Genomic DNA, 18,615 nt, shown 5'->3' with positions numbered 1-18,615 from the left:
CTGATTGTGTTCCCTCTCTCGCTGGCTGTCTCTCTCTCTGTCGAATAAATAAATAAAATCTTTTAAAAAAAAGATTTTTTTATTTATTCATTTATCTGAGAGAGAGAGAAAGCGTGTACAAGCAGGGCTGGGAGAGAGGGAGATTCTGAAGCAGACTCCACAGTGGGTGCAGAGCTGGATGTGGGGTTTGATCTCACAACCCTGAGATCATGACCTGAGCCAAAACCAAGAGCCGGTCGTTGAACTGACTGAGCCCCACAGGCGCCCCGGGTTCATGTCTTTGAAAGGATCTGAGACACCTGAAGGCTTTCTCATACTTCCTACATTGATAAAGTCCATCTCCATTTTGCTTGATCATGTATCTTCAAAATTTGGTAAAAGAATCCAACGTTTTCCCACTTTTCTTAACATTCACAAGGTTTCTCCCCACTGTGACTTCTCTCATGTTTACATAAATTACTTGAATAACTGAAGGTTTTACCACATTTTGTACATTCCTTAGGTTTTTTTGCACTGTGTATCCTTTCATGTATTCGAAAGGACCTGAGACAACTGAAGGCTTTACCACATTGCTTACATTCACTAGGTTTCTCTCCAATATGAGTCCGTTCATGTTTACGTAAGTAACTTGAATAACTCAAGGTTGTTGTTGTTTTTTAAGATTTTATTTATTTGAAAGAGAGAGAGAGAGAGAGAGCATGAGTGGGGGGGGCAGAGGGAGAAGCAAGCTCTCCGCTGAGCAGGGAGCCCAACATGGGGCTCGATCCCAGGACCCTGGGATCATGACCCGAGATGAAGGCAGATGCTTAACCAACTGAGCCACCCAGGCGCCCCTTGGATAACTCAAGGTTTTACCACATTTTGCACACTTGTAGGGCTTTTCCCCACTGTATGCCCTTTCATGAATTTGAAAGTAATTGCGACACATGAAAGCTTTCCCACGGTGTTTACATTCATGGGGCCTCTGTCCAGTGTGTGTCTTTTCATGCATTCGAGTGGACTGGCGGTGCTTGAAGGATTTCCCACATTTCTTACATTTATGAGGCTTCTCTCTCTTTTTTCAGATCTATTTATGTCAGTCACCATACAGTACATCATTAGTTTTTGATGTAGTGTTCCATGATTCATTATTTGCATATAACACCCAGTGCTCCTTACAACACGTGCCCTCCCTTAATACCCATCACCAGGCCAACCCCCCACCCCCTCCCCTCTGAAACCCTCAGATTGTTTCTCCAGAGTCCACAGTCTTTCATGGTTCGTCTCCCCCTCTAATTTCTCCCCCTTCTGATTTCCCTCCCTTCCCGTAATGTCCTCCATGCTATTTCTAATGTTCCACATATGAGTGAAACCATATGATAACTGTCTTTCTCTGCTTGACTTATTTCACTTAGCATGATCCCCTCCAGTTCCATCCATGTCAATGCAAATGGTGGGTATTCATCCTTTCTGATGCTGAGTAATATTCCATTGTACATATGAACTACATCTTCTTTATCCATTCATCTGTTGAAGGACATCTCGGATCCTTCCACAGTTTGGCTATTGTGGACATTACTGCTACGAACATTGGGGTGCAGGTGCCCCTTCTTTTCACATCTATATCTTTGGGGTAAATACCCAGTAGTGCAATTCCTGGGTCAAAGGGTAGCTCTATTTTTAACTTTTTGAGGAAACTCCACACTGTTTTCCAAAGTGGCTGCACCAGCTTGCATTTCTAGAGGCTTCTCTTCACATTCTTGATACTCATATGGTTTGTGACCAGTGTGCGATCTCATGTGCTTGTTGAAGGATGAATGATACAGGAACACTTGTCCACACAAAGTGCATTTACATAGTTTTATTCCAGGAGTTTTCCTCTGATTACGATTTGGAATCTGGATGAAGGTTTTTCCTCATTGACAACCTTGTTGTCTTCTTTTATAGAGTCTTTCTACTGTATGTCTGCTGTAAAAAATGAGAAGCATATTATTGTTAGCTTACTTATTAACAATTTTATATTTATTAATAACTGTAAAAATTACTTTTTAAACTATTTTCAAGGAAAGTATAGGTTTTCTATAATTTCTGCTTGTTTGAGAGTGAATATACAGCAGTTCCCTCCCTTCATCTGCGATTTCACTTTCTATGGTTTTAGTTAGCAGCGGCCAACCACAGTCCAGAAGCAGATGATACTCTTTCTGATGTGTGGTCAGAGGATCAATAGTGACCTGATGCTATAACAGTGCCTAACTCATTCGCCTCACTTCTCACTGTGTAGGCATTTTATCATCACATCATCATAAGAAGGGTGAGTACAGTATAAGATTTTGTTTTAAAGATTTTATTTATTTATTTGAGAAAGAGAGAGAGGAGAGAGTGTGCAAGCAGTGGGGGAACAGAGGAGGAGAGAGAGGGAAGGGAAAGAATCTCAAGTCGACTCCACACTCAGCATGCAGCCCAATGCAGGGCTCCATCTCATGTCCCTGAGATCACGGCCTGAGCCTAAATCAAGAGTCGGATGCTTAACTGACTGAGCCACCCAGGTGCCCCTAGGTCATATTTGATAAAAAATTTTGATGAAAATATTCTAAGAATCTACAAATTTGAAGCTGGGCTGATTTGCTTTACTTGCTTTTTTAAAACTTTCATGACATCTCTGGATTTGCTCCTGGGACCTTGCTTTCTCATGTGAGTGGGACTCACCTCAGATTCATCCCAGAATTTTGGTCCTGATCTTCATTGTCATGGTCTTCCCATTTTTCTTCTAAAATGCACAATCATCTCTACAGTATAAATTATAAAAATTATATATTATATAATATATATTTATTGTATATAATATATATTATATATTTATTATATATAAATTTATTATTTATTAAGAGAGAATCTTAAGCAGGCTCCATGCCCAGCACAGAGCCTGATGTCGGTATCGATCTTATAACTCTGAGATCATGACCTGAGCCAAAATCTCATATAAATTATAGTAAACATAATTATTAAATATATTTAGATACAAATATATAATAATTACTAAATTATAATTTAATAAATTACAAAACTTTATTAAAAATTATTAGATTCTAGGTCCATGAATATGGACCTATGACCATGCCTTGTTTATTTATCAACATTTTCCCTTTCCACATTTCACCTCGTGGAATAGCATAGATGAACAACTCACACTGGTTCTCTAATGGACTTATAAGTAAGAATGTCATCACCCTTACCTATTGAGGCCAGTTGCCGAGGATTTCCTGCATCACATCTCTGTAGAGTTTCTTCTGGGATGGATTCAGGAGAGCTCACTCCTTCAGGGTGAAGTTCACAGTCACATCCTCCAAGGCCACCGAGTCCTAAAACACCCCACGTATGTGTACAGGAGGATGGGTGAGACAGACAGCAGTGGCGATCTCTACTCAATTCGTAAAAGGTTCCCACAGGGCTCTGAAATTTCCCAACATTTATTTTATGCCTTGGTCATGAGACTCTTGCTCTCTGGCCCACACTCATTTCCTCATGAATTTAACAGCATTATGAACACGTGGGATTTGTGGCTACATTTTTATCGTGATCACTTCAAGTCTTTGTCAGTCTCTACTGTCGGGTACAGAACACCTTGGAGAAATGATATTCAAATAAAACTAATATTTCCATTTTAAGTACATCAAAACCTTGCAAGAAGTCTTCCCTCTCCTCTAGTATCATCTTCTCGTAAAGCACGTCATGAAGCACAGCACCATGTATGACTGAAGTGCTTTTTTTTAAGATTACATTTACTTATTTGAGAGCGAGCGAGCACGCTTGACTGAGCCACCCAGGCGCCCCTGATTGAGGTTTTAATGAATAAAAACACAATGAAAAGCTGGAAGTTTGTGCTTCTAGTCCCATCCCCAAACACGAGAGGCCAGGAGGCCTGTGGAAATCCAACTTATAACAAGCTGGCCAGACTGTCCTGAAGTCCTTCCAGGCCGTTAGAAGTAGTCAGATCCAGCTGGCTAAACGAACATATTCCTGTGGAGGAGTAGAATTTGTTCATATAATATTTATCATGGTGAGTTTTATCTTCTTTTCCCTGTCTCATTTCATGGAGCCAGGGGGTTATTCAGAGTTAGAGCTCAGGCATGAGGAAGAACACGTAACAACTTAGACATCTGCAATATCACCAGCCTCGTGAGCCTCTGGGTATATTGGGATGAGACCACAGAGAAGTTCTTTCAAGCAGATTCCTAACACTGTGGCGGGGTCTTGAAGACCTTGCAGAACAGGGCAAGACTTGGCATTTGCAAGGGCGGTCCTTGAAATCCACAATCCTTTGATGGTAAATTTGCATATGATTACAAAACACAAAAAGACGTCAACAGCGCTTTTCTACCAAAATTACAAAATCCCCTTACTCTAGTTTCAGCAGCAAATGATACCCCACCACCACTCTAGAGGCTGTCCTCCTCATCTCTCTCATCTGAGAGCTCCCATGTGGTGCACGGCAGCAGACGCACCATGGGGGGGGGGGCATAGGAATCCCCCTGAGGCATAATTCCCCTGAATGCTGGTCCTTGCAAGAGATCAATAGCCCATGACTGTTCTGTGGCAGGGAAGAGACAACGCTCCCACCCAGCAATTCTGATGCTAGAACTGATGTATTCAGTGGAGCAACAACAAAACAGTAATGCCTCTCTTGCTGTGAGCTCAGGGAGTAAAGTTAGCTGCCTGGGCCTGCCCCAATTACTTTGTCTACAACTCTGCAGCACCCGCTGTAACAAGGTTCTACACCTTGCTGTGCAGGTGGACGTGAACATCAGGAGGCCCACGGCCATAGTTTATCCTGAGAAATGCCTGCTCACAAAGTTTGTATGGGATTTGGGGAGTGACCCAAAACCTTACAGATAGGAGTGCCTCAATGTGCCTTGAAGTTTTTATGCAAATAATACGGTAGATAGTAAACTCCTGTTTTCCTTTTTAGAGTCTGTAACTTTGTTACATGTTGGGCACACGGGGCCAATGAGCCCACATGATCAGCCCCCAGAAAACACTCTGGGCCCTGAGTCTCTACTGAGCTCCCTGGAAGACATTAATTCAGGTGTACTCACAACTCCTTGTTTGGAGAGCGGAGCCCATCCTATGTGAGACCACATCTGGGAGCTTATCGCTGGTTTCCTCCACACCAAATTTAATTCAGTACTAAACAAGACTAATAAAGGCTATTTCATGATATTCATGAGAAAAAATAAAAATTGTTATTGAGAAGTGTCAAAGCAGAATAAAATAAGTGAAAAGATGGCAGTCTTAGAAAGAAATGTTACCCAGATGTCACCTCTCCCAAATGGTATCTTTGTAAAATTCCATAAATCCCCAAAATAGATTGTTTAGGAGTCAACAAAAATTACTCCTCCAAACCTAATATGAGGAATGGACAGTCTTCAGAAGAACAAGGTGGTGGTCTACCTAACGTAGATCAAGGATTGTTAAGCTATGGTATTCCAGACCACACAGTATTAGCAGAGAGAAAAACAAACAGACCAAGGTAAGGGAAGTGTCTTCCACCGGCCGGGCCGGTATTAAATGTGGAAATCTGGTCAGGGACAGAGCAGGCATTTTAGAGCAGTAGCACTTACCGTGAACACATGGGGCAGGGATGGAGTGTTATCTGTTTGGAAAAAGGTCTTATATTCCCTTCTATTCCATGGAAAATACCCAATTCATTGCAGATTAAAATGTGAAAAATCAAACGAGGACACATGTAGAAGTTACTGGTAAAGGTTTTGTTGACACAAGAATAGGGAGAATATTCTCTTGCAAGAAAAAAGCACACCATAAAGCCAGAGACTGACAAATACAAATATATTAAATTTTAGCTAGTTAAAAGATAAACAGAAAGGGAAAGAAAAATATCAGCAATACATGCAATGTAAAAGGGTTATTAGTTTGCAGGGTAAAAAGAAACAGACACAATTTAAAGATGGAAAAAGAAGCAAAATATATCTAACAGAAGATGAAAGATCATATAGGAAAAAATGTCCATCACCTTAATAATGAGGTAACAGGCCAATAAAATGCCCAGTAGACCCCATTTCACAGTGATTGGGAAAGCCAGTGCCCTACCCATTAGGCAACTGGGACAGCTCCATGTCAGTGGTTAGAACAAAAAGTAGTCAATTTAATAATCCCAAGTGTTAAAGACCACTGTGAACAATTCAGAAAGTTATACAAGAACGGTGGAGGGTTATTGGGGCACCTGCGTGTCACAGTCAGTTAAGCATTTGCCTTCAGCTCAGGTCATGATCCCAGGGTCCTGGGATGGAGCCCCGCATCAGGCTTCCTCAGGGAGCCTGCTTCTCCCTCTGCCTGCTTTTCCTCCTGCTTGTACCCTCTCTCTGTTAAATAAATAAAATCTTTAAAAAAAAAGATTTTATTATTTTAGAGAGGGGGGAGGGGCACAGGAGGAGGAAGAGAGAGAATCTCAAGGAGGCTCTGCCTAGCCTCCTAGTGTGGGGCTCGATCTCGTGACCCTGAGATCATGACCTGAGCAGAAATCAAGAATCTGATGCTTAACCGCCTGAGCCACCCAGGCGCCCCTCAAAGATTTTCTTTAATGTTTCACCACTGTAGCTTTGCTCTGGTTAGTATCACTTGACTCTGATAACCACAACCTCCCAGGGTATGATCACAATCATCTTTCAAGGTATGGCCCACTGTCACACATCTAAAGAGTCTCACGACTAATGCTTTACTAAAAAGAACCACCTTATCTTAACAACAGGTAGCCTTCCAAGGTGCTAGAGACCCTGCTTTCAGCATACACGAATTCCTTAGAGACTTATGTTATCCCTGACCCACCCCAACTAAAAAGTGTATAATCAGTTACTCCTCACAATCCCACGGCAGCTCCTTCTGCCCACGGGTCCTGTCCCCCGTGCTTTAAGAAAAGCACCCTTTTGCATCAAAAACATCTCAAGAATTCTTTCTTGACCATTTGCTCGGCAGCCCCACAAAAATGTTCACAGCATCTTTTGTGCATTTGCACTCAGACTCATATGAGGATGGCACACACTAGTATCAAAAGATCTGGAGGATTTAAAGTAGAACAATAAAGCAAAGAGGATTGCAAAATATGCAGCAGGTTACCCATTCTGTGACTGTTATGGTCAAATGCACAGGCAGGTGGGCCCCCACCTGAGATTTGGCTCAGACTGTCTACGCTGACAACACACACATGCCTAGAGGGTATGGAAGCCTTCTTACTTCCATAATGCAAGTGTCCGGGAGGGCAGCGCAGGGCAGGCCTCCCAAGCAGGTGGGAAATGCCTGCAGAGAGCAAGGAAAGCAGCCTGGCCTGGGTTTGGGAGTGGGCTAGGGTGAACTGAATCACTTGCCAAAACCAAAGGAAGGAGCACCCAGGCTGTCTGGTCCCCTCGTACAGATGTGGGGCACAAGGGGAGGAAGGAGAGAGGAAGGTTGAAAGTTGTCAGCAAACATCAAAAAAAGGGAGTCAGAGACTTCTGGTCCCTGGTTGGGCACATAAGGAGCTTAGAAGCCGGCTTCCAGTCCTCAGAAGACAAAAGCTAAGAAACCTGAAATCAACAACTCTTCCATCACAGACCTAAGGTACCAGGGTAAAGCACTGTCTCCAAAAATTAGAAAGACAGGCCAAAAAAGTAGCCATTTAAAAATATGTCCAAAATATTTTGGCCTCAACACAATCTATCTCACAAGAGTGTCACTGACTGGGATTTTGCCAAAACCTGGGGAATGAAATAGCCAACCTGAGTCTCTTCCAGCCTTTTCCACAAGGCAGAACACTTGTGAGGACCATACAGTTTTTATCCTCTCCCTGATATCCAATGCATGGGGTCTGTCCCAATGCCATCTCTCCAACTCTGTGTCACCAAACAGGGGTCCCACCGTTCAATTCAGTTCTAACACTAACACCCAGAGTTCATGTCAGACTCCACAGGTGAAGAGCTCAGTCCCACACATGGGCCCCACTTCAGATGACAGTCACAGACGGGGAGCCCAGGCTGCCGACATTTCTGCTCAGCCGCCTACACATTCGGACTCCTTCCGTGTGCCGTCATGTCTGGTAACCTACTGAAACAATTGTTAAGAACTCAACAAAGCCCTTTACTTAACTATACTGATTTGCTCTAAAGGATACAACTCAGGGACAGACAAAGGTCGTGAGTCATAGGTCAAAGTAAGGTGGTCATACTGGTGAGGGGGGTGGAGGGGGAAAGGGGGTTGCAGAGCATGTCACCCTGCCAGCGCCTGCATGTGCTTGCCAACCCAGAAACGCTCTGTCTTTCAGGGTTTTCATGGGGATTCACTGGCCATGGGTAATTAATTCAATCTCTAGTCCCTCTCCTCTCTCCAGAGACTGGGAGCTGGGGCTGAACATTTGCAGCCTATAGTCAAGGCTTAAGTATTTCCAGTGTCCAACCCCATCCCAAAGCTATCTAAAGGCTGGCCAATAGTTTCCTCATTAAAACAAAAGATATTCTGTCACTCTTATCACTCAATTCCAAGGGCTTCAAAAGGTTTTTGCTAGGAACTGGGGACAAAGACCAAATATCTTTCTTTTTTCTTTTTCCTTTTTTTTTTTTAAGGTTTTATTTATTAGAGAAAGAGAGCACATAAGCAGGTAGAGAGCGAGAAGCAGGCTCCCCGCCAAGCAGAGGGCTAGACTTGGGGCTTGATCCCAGGATCATTACCTAAGCCGAAAGCAGACTCTTAATTGACTGAGCCACCCAGGCGCCCCCCAAATATCTTTCTTATTATATCTCAGAATGTCAAGCCTGGGGACACAGGCTCACTGAAAGATTGAGAGCAAACCACTGGAATAGAGAATGCTTCCCCTCTGCCCACACCTGCTTCTGTATCAACTGGGCTCTTGTTTAACGCCAAGTGTACTACTCTGAAAGACTTAGATGCTTTCCGGTAGCGCCGAAATAATGCAAGAATGTCCCCTCTCACCAATCCTAGTCAACCTTGTACTGGAATTCTGAGCTAATGCATTAAGACAAGAATGTATAAACAAACTAATGTGAGTTCGCTCCTCGGTGGGTTATAGACAGAGACCATACCAGGTGGAGTTGTTACACAAAGGAAATTTAATTGGCAGAAAATAAGGAGACCGTGGGGAATAATTTCCAAAGCCGCGGCTCCCTGAGCAGGGGTGACCAGGTTCTTTTTATTTCAGGTTTAGGATGAATATTCAGGAGGGGGAGCTTTGTCATTGCATGTAAAGGTGGGTATGCCTCAAATTCTTGCAATGGCCAGCTATGGAGACTTGTTAGGGTCACCACTGTAACATAAGGCACCACAGGTCACAAAGCATGAGCTCCCCAGCACCCAGCAGTGCTTGCCACCGTCAGGCAGCAGAGCAACTGCGCAGCTCAGAGCAAGAGAAGACCGATCAGTGGACATGCTGCTCACAGCATCCATTGTTACGGCCACATGCGCGGGAGTGGTTCAGAAGCTGAGGGGTAGGGGCACCTGGGTGGCGCAGTCAGTTGAGCCGACTCTTTATGTTGGCTCAGGTCATCATCTCAGGGTCGTGAGACACAGCCATGTGTCAGCACAAGTCTCACTTGAGATTCTCTCTCCCTCTGCTCCCCTGCCCCCACTCTCTCTCTGTCAAATAAATGAAGAAGAAGTTGTTGAGGGGTATGGCTATGTAGCCCCCCCCCAACATACACAGACACCCAGACAGTAGGGAGAGGCTTAGTACTGACCTAACAGAGGTCTCAGGGCAGGGCGGGCCTCTCAGGCAGCTCTGAAATGGCTTCAGAGAACAGAAAGGAGCCTGGCTGGGTATGCAGTTCACTGGGCTTGGGGAATGGGGCAGGGGCAAGAGATCTGCATACAGGCAGGAGCTTTTCCTTTTGGAATCTCCTGCCTGCACTGGAGAAGAGACCACCCAGGCTTTCTCATCAGTTCATCCAGCTGGGAGCATAAGGGCGGGTTAGGCAGAGAGCTGGATGAGGCTTAAGCTGTCAGCAATTGAACATCCCAAACCGCAAAGTCTGACTGCTCGTTCCAAGGACAAACTCTGGTAAGAAGTTACTGCTTGCTCGCTCTTTCTCACATAAATAAGTGAATCTTTTAAAAATAAAATAAAATACAGAAATTTATGTATAGTATATTTTACTACTTAACAGTCTTGATTTAATTTTAACTTTTGTACATAAGAAATCACTCTAAGATTTCATTCCTTTAAACATTAATGGTTACAAAAGTGTAAACCATACAAAAGCAAAAACTTCAAAACTCTAAGGAACAGGACATGGGGCATCACAGAACGCCTGACTTTCACAGACTTTCTCAATGTAGTAAATTGTAAATAAATTACACTCTGAGGGCACCTACAATGGGATGCCTCAAATCCTTTGTTTAGAAAAAGTTACAATCTCAGAAGGCATCTGCACTGCAGTGCCCCATGCCCTCCCATATGCACTTGCACCCCCACACCTTGCAGGGCCCTGTTGCATCTCTCAGGATAAAGGCTTCTTCTCAGGTGGCTGTGAGCACATAGGACACCTGCAGGGAGAGGCTCCCCAGGAAACCCAACTGAGCCCTCAAATACTTCCCTTTGTAGGCTCAAGGGGGCCCTTATCTTAGAGACACTGACCTGGGGTCTCTGACCACCACCAGAGTTACTTACCTCCAGAGATATTTTAAATGGCATAAACCCACTAATGAAGAATCCCGCAAAATCACTAAACCCAGTGTTTATGGGGGAAGGAAGGAGGAAAGAAAATGAAGACACTTTTCGAGTTCAACAAGAAAATCCACAAGTATTTTTTGCTGTCAAACAGTCAAAACAGTAACTATTATTTCCATGGCAAGAAACCGTTGTCTAAACAATCTCTAGTTCAAGTCTAAGCCCTGGAATTATATTTAAAATCACCCACACCTCAAAAAAAATAAGAACAGACCTCAAAAATTACTACAACCTGCTCAGGAGAAGGAAATTGAGAAACTACAAATGTTAATACAGGCAATACTAACATATTTTTTCTGAAATACACTCCTTCCTTCCTCTTTGGAAATATTTCATACTTTCAAGGTCTACTGAGTAAATAAATTTTACATTTATTGAAAAATGGAGATTTTATACAACGTTGTTCCAGGTGGTTATTTTCTGCTTCCTCTCATGTAAAAATGTCCACAAAAAAATAAATCTTTTGAAATGAGCCATCCACTGACTCTGTGAAAACGGTAAACAATTAAAATACTGCATCTGTTTGACTTGCACCACGGAGTGTCCTCTGATACTAATGCTGTGAACTGAAGAGGGGATGCTGGCGTCTCGGGAGGGGGGGCGGGATTTGGAAACAAGCATTTCCAGTCCAAGGAAAGGCTAGGCTGAGGAAAGGATCTTGGATTTGACCCTCTGCTTCCCAAACATCTGGAACACTCAGAAGAAAACGGGTGCCCCTAGCGAGAAAGGAAGGACTGGGGCCCCCGGACCACAGCACCTCCAGCGCACGAACCCCGGAGACCGAGTCACCACGGTTCCCTGACGATCTTTCCCGTGGTCACCGCACCATCAGGGGAGACAAGGACGCGCGCAGGGACGGGACAGGACGCCCGGGTCCCGGCTGCCCGCCCAGCCCGCACGCCGCGCGCCGGAGGGGACTGAGGTCCGAGCGGCGCCACTGGGACTCGGCTCCGCAGACTCGGGGGCTCCCGCGGGAGGTCGGGTCTCGCCGCGGCCAGTTGCCAACCCCTCCGCCCCGTCCTGGCACACCCTACCCCGCACACTCACCATTTCCAGTGCTTCTCGGTCCGCCGGCATTGTCCCTGCGGTTCCCGCAGCCCGCGCGGTCACCGCGTGATGGACGCGGCAGCAGAGCCACCTGTGACCGTTAAACGCAGGTGAGACTTGACCACGAGGAAGACCATCAGCGTCCACGCGGCTGTGGAGCGTCGCCACACCCACCTGCCCCTGCTGCGCCCCTGATTGGACAGCTCTCAAGGACCCGCCCCTCCGGTCCTGAGTGACAACAGGGCAGGAAGTTCGATTGCTTAGGAGCTCGGGTCTCTGCGGGTGGTCGGGAGCCGGTTCCCTCCTCCGACCTTCGGTTTTTAGACAAAACTTGCTCCAGGCTCTAGAGGGCCAGTGGCGTCTTCCTGCAGCTCCTTCTAAACGTGGGGACACAGGTTTGCGCCGGGAGTTCCAGAGTCCGTTCCAGTGGAGCGACACCCTTGTTCAAGAGCAAGAGGGCGCCTGATCAGGCCATGCCAGACCCGGACTAGAGGGTCTGAGGTCCTCCCTGAGTTGGGGGTTGGCGTGAGGCTGAGAAACCACTCATGGAGCTGCGACCCTTGCTTACAAACACACTTAAAAAGACCTCCCCTTGGGGCGCCTGGATGGCTTAGTCGGTTGAGCGGTGGGATTCTTGGTTTTGGCTGGGTTCGTGAGATCAGTCGGGAGGGCCCTCCACTCTCAGGGAAGCGGGCTTGAGATTCTCTCTCTCCCAACCCCTCTGTCCCTCCCCTCACTCTCTCTCTCAAATAAATAAATAAAGTCTTTTTAAAAAAAGACCTTATCACATGCAATAAAGAGTCAGGTTCCATTTTGATCTTTAAAGACAACGTTGAGGCTCCACCCACCCCTTCTCCACTCCCTCACGTGCGGGACTGTTCCCGAACTCAATGAGTCCATTCCCTCCCAGAGTGTGAGGCAGTAACACGTTCCAAACGTACAGTCTAGTGTGGAAGACTTTATCGACTTGCAGCAAATAGAGCACTGGGACTGTTTCCCACAGCAGTATTTCCCCCTGGGATTAATGCGAATAGCTTTTACTTAGTGTGCTGAGGAGGCAGGGGCAGGAAGCTGGCATACGCATTAGAGAACTTATACATAGCCTATTACTTCGGCATTTTAGGTTTATCACGCATGCTTACTGTGTCCACATGCTAGAAACATAGGTCGCATGTTCAAAAAATGGTGGACCGCCCTGCCCCTGGAAGATTTTCGTATTACAATGCACTAAAACTATTAGTCAGTCGCTGGGGACTTCTGCGCATGCTTCAGTTCTGGTCCGGCTCAAACTGGTTGTGCCTTAGCTTTCGCCCAGGACCGGTAACGGTATTTCCTCTTGTAATGCTTTCAGTGAGTTTTTTAAAATTTTCATGTGTTTTTTCCGAGATGGGATCTTGCAAAACATCTCATGAAAACAATTTTATACACCTCATAGAGTGACGGTCTATACGGTACATCAGCTAAAGAATTCCATGGGCTCCCAAGCGCTTGGCTTTGGTGGCAAGGTTGAACCCCAGAGCCCGAGCCGTGGCACAGGGACTCTTCAATGACCATTCATAAGCTACTCTTCTCTGACCAACCAGACATTGCAAGTTGTGTTCAATAAAACTCACAGGTGTACATTTTACAGAAGGAAATTTATTTTAGATAGTTGTTGAATGTGTGCCTAGAGATTTTTGAGATGTAAATGGCTGTGGTATCACTAAGACAACTGAATTCCTATTTTCACCAATATTAGTTAAAAAGAATAAAAGGTTAAATAAATAAGTAAGTAAGTAAGTTATGGAACTGTTAGATGTACCTGAGCGCTCTCTCTCTTTTTCTTTAAGTCAGTTCTATGCCCAAAATGGGGCTCCAACTCATGACCAGGAAGAGTTGCATGCTGTACCTGCATACTCTACCGACGGAGCCAGCCAGGTGCCCCTGAAATCTATTGTATTGTATAGTATTGTATTGTATTTATTTGAGAGACAGAAACAGAACATGAGCGGGACAGGGGGAGGGACAGAGAGAGAAGCAGACTCCCCACTGAGCAGGGAGCCCTATGCGGGGCTAGATCCCAGGACCCCAGGACCACTGTCCCAGCCCAAGGCAGACGCTTAACCGACTGAGCCACCCAGGTACCCCTTTTTTTAATCTTTTAATGTACTTATTGGTTCAAAACTCCTAATGCGTTTATTTACTTGAATAGCTTTACTGAGATAGAATACACATACCATAAAATGCATCCCTTTAGCATGTACAGTTCAGAGGTTTTCAGTACATTCATAAATATGTGCAATCAGCACAATTTTTCAACATTTTTGTCACCTTAAAAAGAAAGTCCTGTAGCCTTTAACTTTCACTTTCCCATCTTCCCATCTTCCTCCTCCAAGCCACAGCCTTAGGCCTTTAATCTACTTTCTGTCCTACAGACATCACTATTCTGGAATTACATATGAATGGAATCACACAGTATGTTGTCTTTGTAATTAACTTCACTTAGCATACTTTTTCCAAGTATGTTGTTGCTTGTATGGATATTCATTCATTTTTATAGCCAAATAATATTCCATTATATGGATAAAACACATTTAGTTTACCTATTCATACCTTGACGGGCATTTAGTTTATTTCCAACCTTTCAGCTATTATGAAGGACATTGCAATAAATTTTCATGTACAAGTGTTTGTTTGGACATATATTTTCATTTCTCTTGGGTATATACCTAGAATGAATTGATGGGTCATATGGCAATTCTAGGTTTAATTTTTGAGGAATTGTCAAACTGTTTTCCAAAGTAGCTGCACCATTTTATATTTGCATGAGGGTTCAAATTTCTCCATATCCTAGACAAAACTTTTCTCTCTTTTTGATTCACCCATCTTAGTGGTTGCAAAGTGGTAGCTCATTGGGGTTTATTTGAATTTCCTTAATGACTAATGATGTCCAGCATCTCTTCATGTGCCCTTGCCTGTTTGTACATCTTCTTTGGTAAAAACATCTACTGACATCTTTTGACATTTTAAAATTGGGTGATTTGACTTCTTATTATTGAGTTGTAAGAGTTATTTATATATTTTTTATATAAATTCCTTATCAGATATATGATTTACAAAATCTTCCATTTTGTGTGTTGTGTTTTCACTCTCTTGCTTTAAAATTTTTACTTTTAGATTTTATTTATTTATTTATTTATTTATTTATTTATTTATTTATTTTAGACAGAGAGGGCAAGTGGGGGGAGGGGCAGAGGGAGAGGGAAAGCATCTCAAGCAGACTCTGCGCTGAACACAGAGCCTGACAATGGGGTTCGATCCCACGACCCTGAGATCATGTTCTGAGCCAAAAGCAAGAGTCAGATGCCCAACCAACTGAGCCACCCAGGCACCCCTTAAAATTTTTCCGTTTAATTGTGGTTATATATATATATGCCATAAAATTTACATTTCAGTGTACAGTTCAGTAGTAAGTATATTGACATTGGAAAACCTATCTCAGTACATTTTCCTTTTTCCAAACTGAAAATCTGTACACATTAAACAGCATCGCTCTTTTAGCTCTTCTCTCAGGCCCTGGCAACCACCATTCAATTTTCTGTCCCTATGACTTTCACATTCTAGGTACTTCATACAAGTAGATTCATACAGTAGCTGTCCTTTTGTGACTGGTTTATTTTACTTAACATAACGTCTTCAAAAAACAAAAACAGAAACAAAACCCCAGGGCACCTGGATGGCTCAGTTAGTTAAGCCTCTTACTCTTGATTTTGGTTCAGGTCATGATCTCAGGGTCATGAGATCCAGCCTTGCATTGGGCTCTGTGCTCAGTGCAGTCTGTTTAAGATTCTCTCCCTCTCCCTCTGCCCCTCCCTCCTCTCTCTCTCTTTCTGTCACTCTAAAAATAGAAAACCAAAAACCCAAAACACTATAATGTCCTTAAGGTTCACCCTTGTTGCAGTATATGTATCAAAATGTCCTTTCTTTCTAAATCTGAATAATATTCCATTGTATGTATATACTAAATTTTGTTATTCATTCATTGATCCACACGTGGGTTGCTTACACCTTTTGGCTCTCATGAATAATGCTACGATGAACATGGGTGTATTATGTACTCTGTTTGAGTATCTGTGTTCAATTCTTTTGAGTATATACTACCAGAAGTATATCCCGTAGTATTGCTGGATCATATGGTAACTGTGTATTTAATTTTTGAGGAACTACCGTACTGTTATTAATTTTGATGAAATCCAAATTATCTTTTTTTCTATTTTTGCTTTTCATGTCATATCTAATAATTCCTTGCAAATCCAAAAGCATGACTATTTGCCCTTAAACTTCTTCTAATAGTATTAAAATGTTACCTCTTATGTTTAGCTCTTTGATGCATTTTGGTAAATTAGTTTCTGGTGTGATGTAAATGTCCAACTTCATTCTCTTGCATGTAGCTATCCACCCATCCACCTGTCCCAGTACCAATTTTTTTCAAGTTTTTATTTAAATTCCAGTTAATTAACACAGTATTACTTTCAGGTGTAGAATTTAGTGATTCATAACTTGCATACAACCCCCAGTGCTCATCACAAGTGCCCTCAAAACCCATCACCCATTTAAACCATCCCCCACTGCTGACCCTCCCCCCCGTAGGCTTCAGTTTGTTCTCTATAGTTAAGTGTCTCTGTTTCCTGATTTCCCTCTCTTTTTCACCCTTATCTTCATCTGTTTTGTTTCTTTAATTCTACATATGAGTGAAATCATATGGTATTTGTCTTTCTTTGACTGACTTATTTTGCTTAGCATAATACCCTCTAGTTCCATCCACATCATTGCAGATGGCAAGATTTCACTCTTTTTGATGGCTGAGTAATATTCCATTATATAGATAGATAGATAGATAGATAGATAGATAGATAGATAGATAGATAGATATAGATATAGATATATAGATATATCACATCACCTCTTCTTTTACCCATTCATCAGTCACTAGACATTTGGCTTTTTACATAGTTTGGTTATTGTTGAATATGTTGCTGTATCTATTAGGTGAATGTATCCCTTTGAATCAGTATTTTTGTATCCTTTGGGTTAATATGTAGTAGTACAGGGGCACCTGGGTGGCACAGTGGTTAAGCGTCTGCCTTCGGCTCAGGGCGTGATCCCGGCGTTATGGGATCGAGCCCCACATCAGGCTCCTCCGCTAGGAGCCTGCTTCTTCCTCTCCCACTCCCCCTGCTTGTGTTCCCTCTCTCGCTGGCTGTCTCTATCTCTGTCGAATAAATAAATAAAATCTTTTTAAAAAATATGTAGTAGTACAATTGCTGGATCATGGAGTAGCTATATTTTTAGCTTTTTGAGGAACCTCAATACTGTTTTCCAGAGTGGTTGCACCAGTTTGCATTCCCACCAACAGCATTAGAGGGTTCCCCTTTCTCTGCATCCTCGCCAACACCTGTTGTTTCCTGTGTTGTTAATTTTAACCATTCTGACTGGTGTGAGGTGACACCTCATTGTAGTGATTTGTATTTTCCTGATGATGAGTGATGTTGAGCATCTTTTCATATGTCTGTTAGCCATCTGTACGTCTTTAGAAAAATGTCTATTCACGTCTTCTGCCCATTTTTAAACTAGAGTACTTGTTTTTTTGGTGTTCAGTTTTATAAGTTCTTTACGCATTTTGGATACTAACCCTTTATCAGATATGTCATTTGCAAGTATCTTCTCCCATTCCAAAAGTTGCCTTTTAGTTTTGTTGATAGTTTCCTTCACTGTGCAGAAACTTTCTTATCTCGATTAAGTCCCAATAGTTTATTTTTGCCTTTGTTTCCCTTGCCTCAGGAGACATATCTAGAAAGAAGTTGCTACAGCCAATGTCAAAGAAGTTGCTGCTTGTGTTCTCCTTCAGGATTTTGATAGTTTCCGGTCTCACATTTAGGTCTTTCATCCATTTTGAATTTATTTTTGTGTATGGTATTAGAAAGTGGTCTGGTTTCATTCTTTTGCATGTTGCTGTCCAGTTTTTCCAATACCATTTGTTGAAGAGACTGTCTTTTTCCCAATGGATATTCTTTCCTGCTTTGTTGAAAATTAGCTGACCAGTTGTGGGTTCATTGCTGGGCTTTCTATTCTGTTCCATTGATCTATATGTCTGTTTTTGTGCCAGTACCATACTGTCTTCATCATTACAGCTTTGAAATATAACTTGAAGTCCGGAATTGTGATGCCTCCAGATTTGCTTTTCTTTTTCAAGGTTGCTTTGGCTATTTAGGGTCTTTTGTGGCTCCATACAAATTTTAGGATTGTTTGTTCTAACTCTGTGAAAAATGCTGGTTGTATTTTGATAGGGATTGCATTGGATGTGTAGATTATTTTGGGAAGTATAAACATTTTTTTTAAAGATTTTATTTTTATTTATTTGAAGAGATAGAGACAGCCAGCGAGAGAGGGAACACAGGCAGGGGGAGTGGGAGAGGAAGAAGCAGGCTCATAGCGGAGGAGCCTGATGTGGGGCTTGATCCCATCACGCCGGGATCACGCCCTGAGCCGAAGGCAGACGCTTAACGACTGCGCCACCCAGGCGCCCCGGGAAGTATAAACATTTTAATAATATTTGTTCTTTAAACCCAAGAGCATGGGATGTTTTCTATTTCTTTGTGCCACCATCAACTTCTTTCATCAATGTTTTATAGTTTTCAGAATACAGATCTCTTACCTCTTTGGTTAGGTTTAATCCTAGGTATCTTACCATTTTTGGTGCAACTGTAAATGGGATTGATTCCTTGATTTCTCTTTCTGCTGCATCATTATTGATGTATAGAAATACAACAGATTTCTGTACATTGATTTTGTATCCTGGACTTTATTGAATTCGTGTTTCAGGTCTA

General features: G+C 43.1%; 1 long non-coding RNA gene across 1 annotated transcript; it reads right to left on the bottom strand.

Annotated features, from left to right (window-relative positions):
* Nucleotides 1–1,705: 1,705 nt before the first annotated feature.
* Nucleotides 1,706–11,911, bottom strand: LOC123777764 (uncharacterized). Its single transcript, XR_006775717.2, has 4 exons — nt 11,750–11,911; nt 3,213–3,338; nt 2,686–2,765; nt 1,706–1,947 (listed from the first exon to the last, which is right to left on the bottom strand). It is a non-coding gene; the product is annotated as an uncharacterized LOC123777764 (long non-coding RNA).
* Nucleotides 11,912–18,615: the final 6,704 nt, after the last annotated feature.

The sequence above is a fragment of the Ursus americanus genome, chromosome 14 (assembly GCF_024610735.1).
Source record: "Ursus americanus isolate L20-20 chromosome 14, mUrsAme1.1.p, whole genome shotgun sequence".
Classification (NCBI taxonomy): Eukaryota; Metazoa; Chordata; class Mammalia; order Carnivora; family Ursidae; genus Ursus; species Ursus americanus.
Note: the sequence above shows the minus strand (reverse complement) of the source record. Positions and strands in the feature narration are given on the sequence as shown.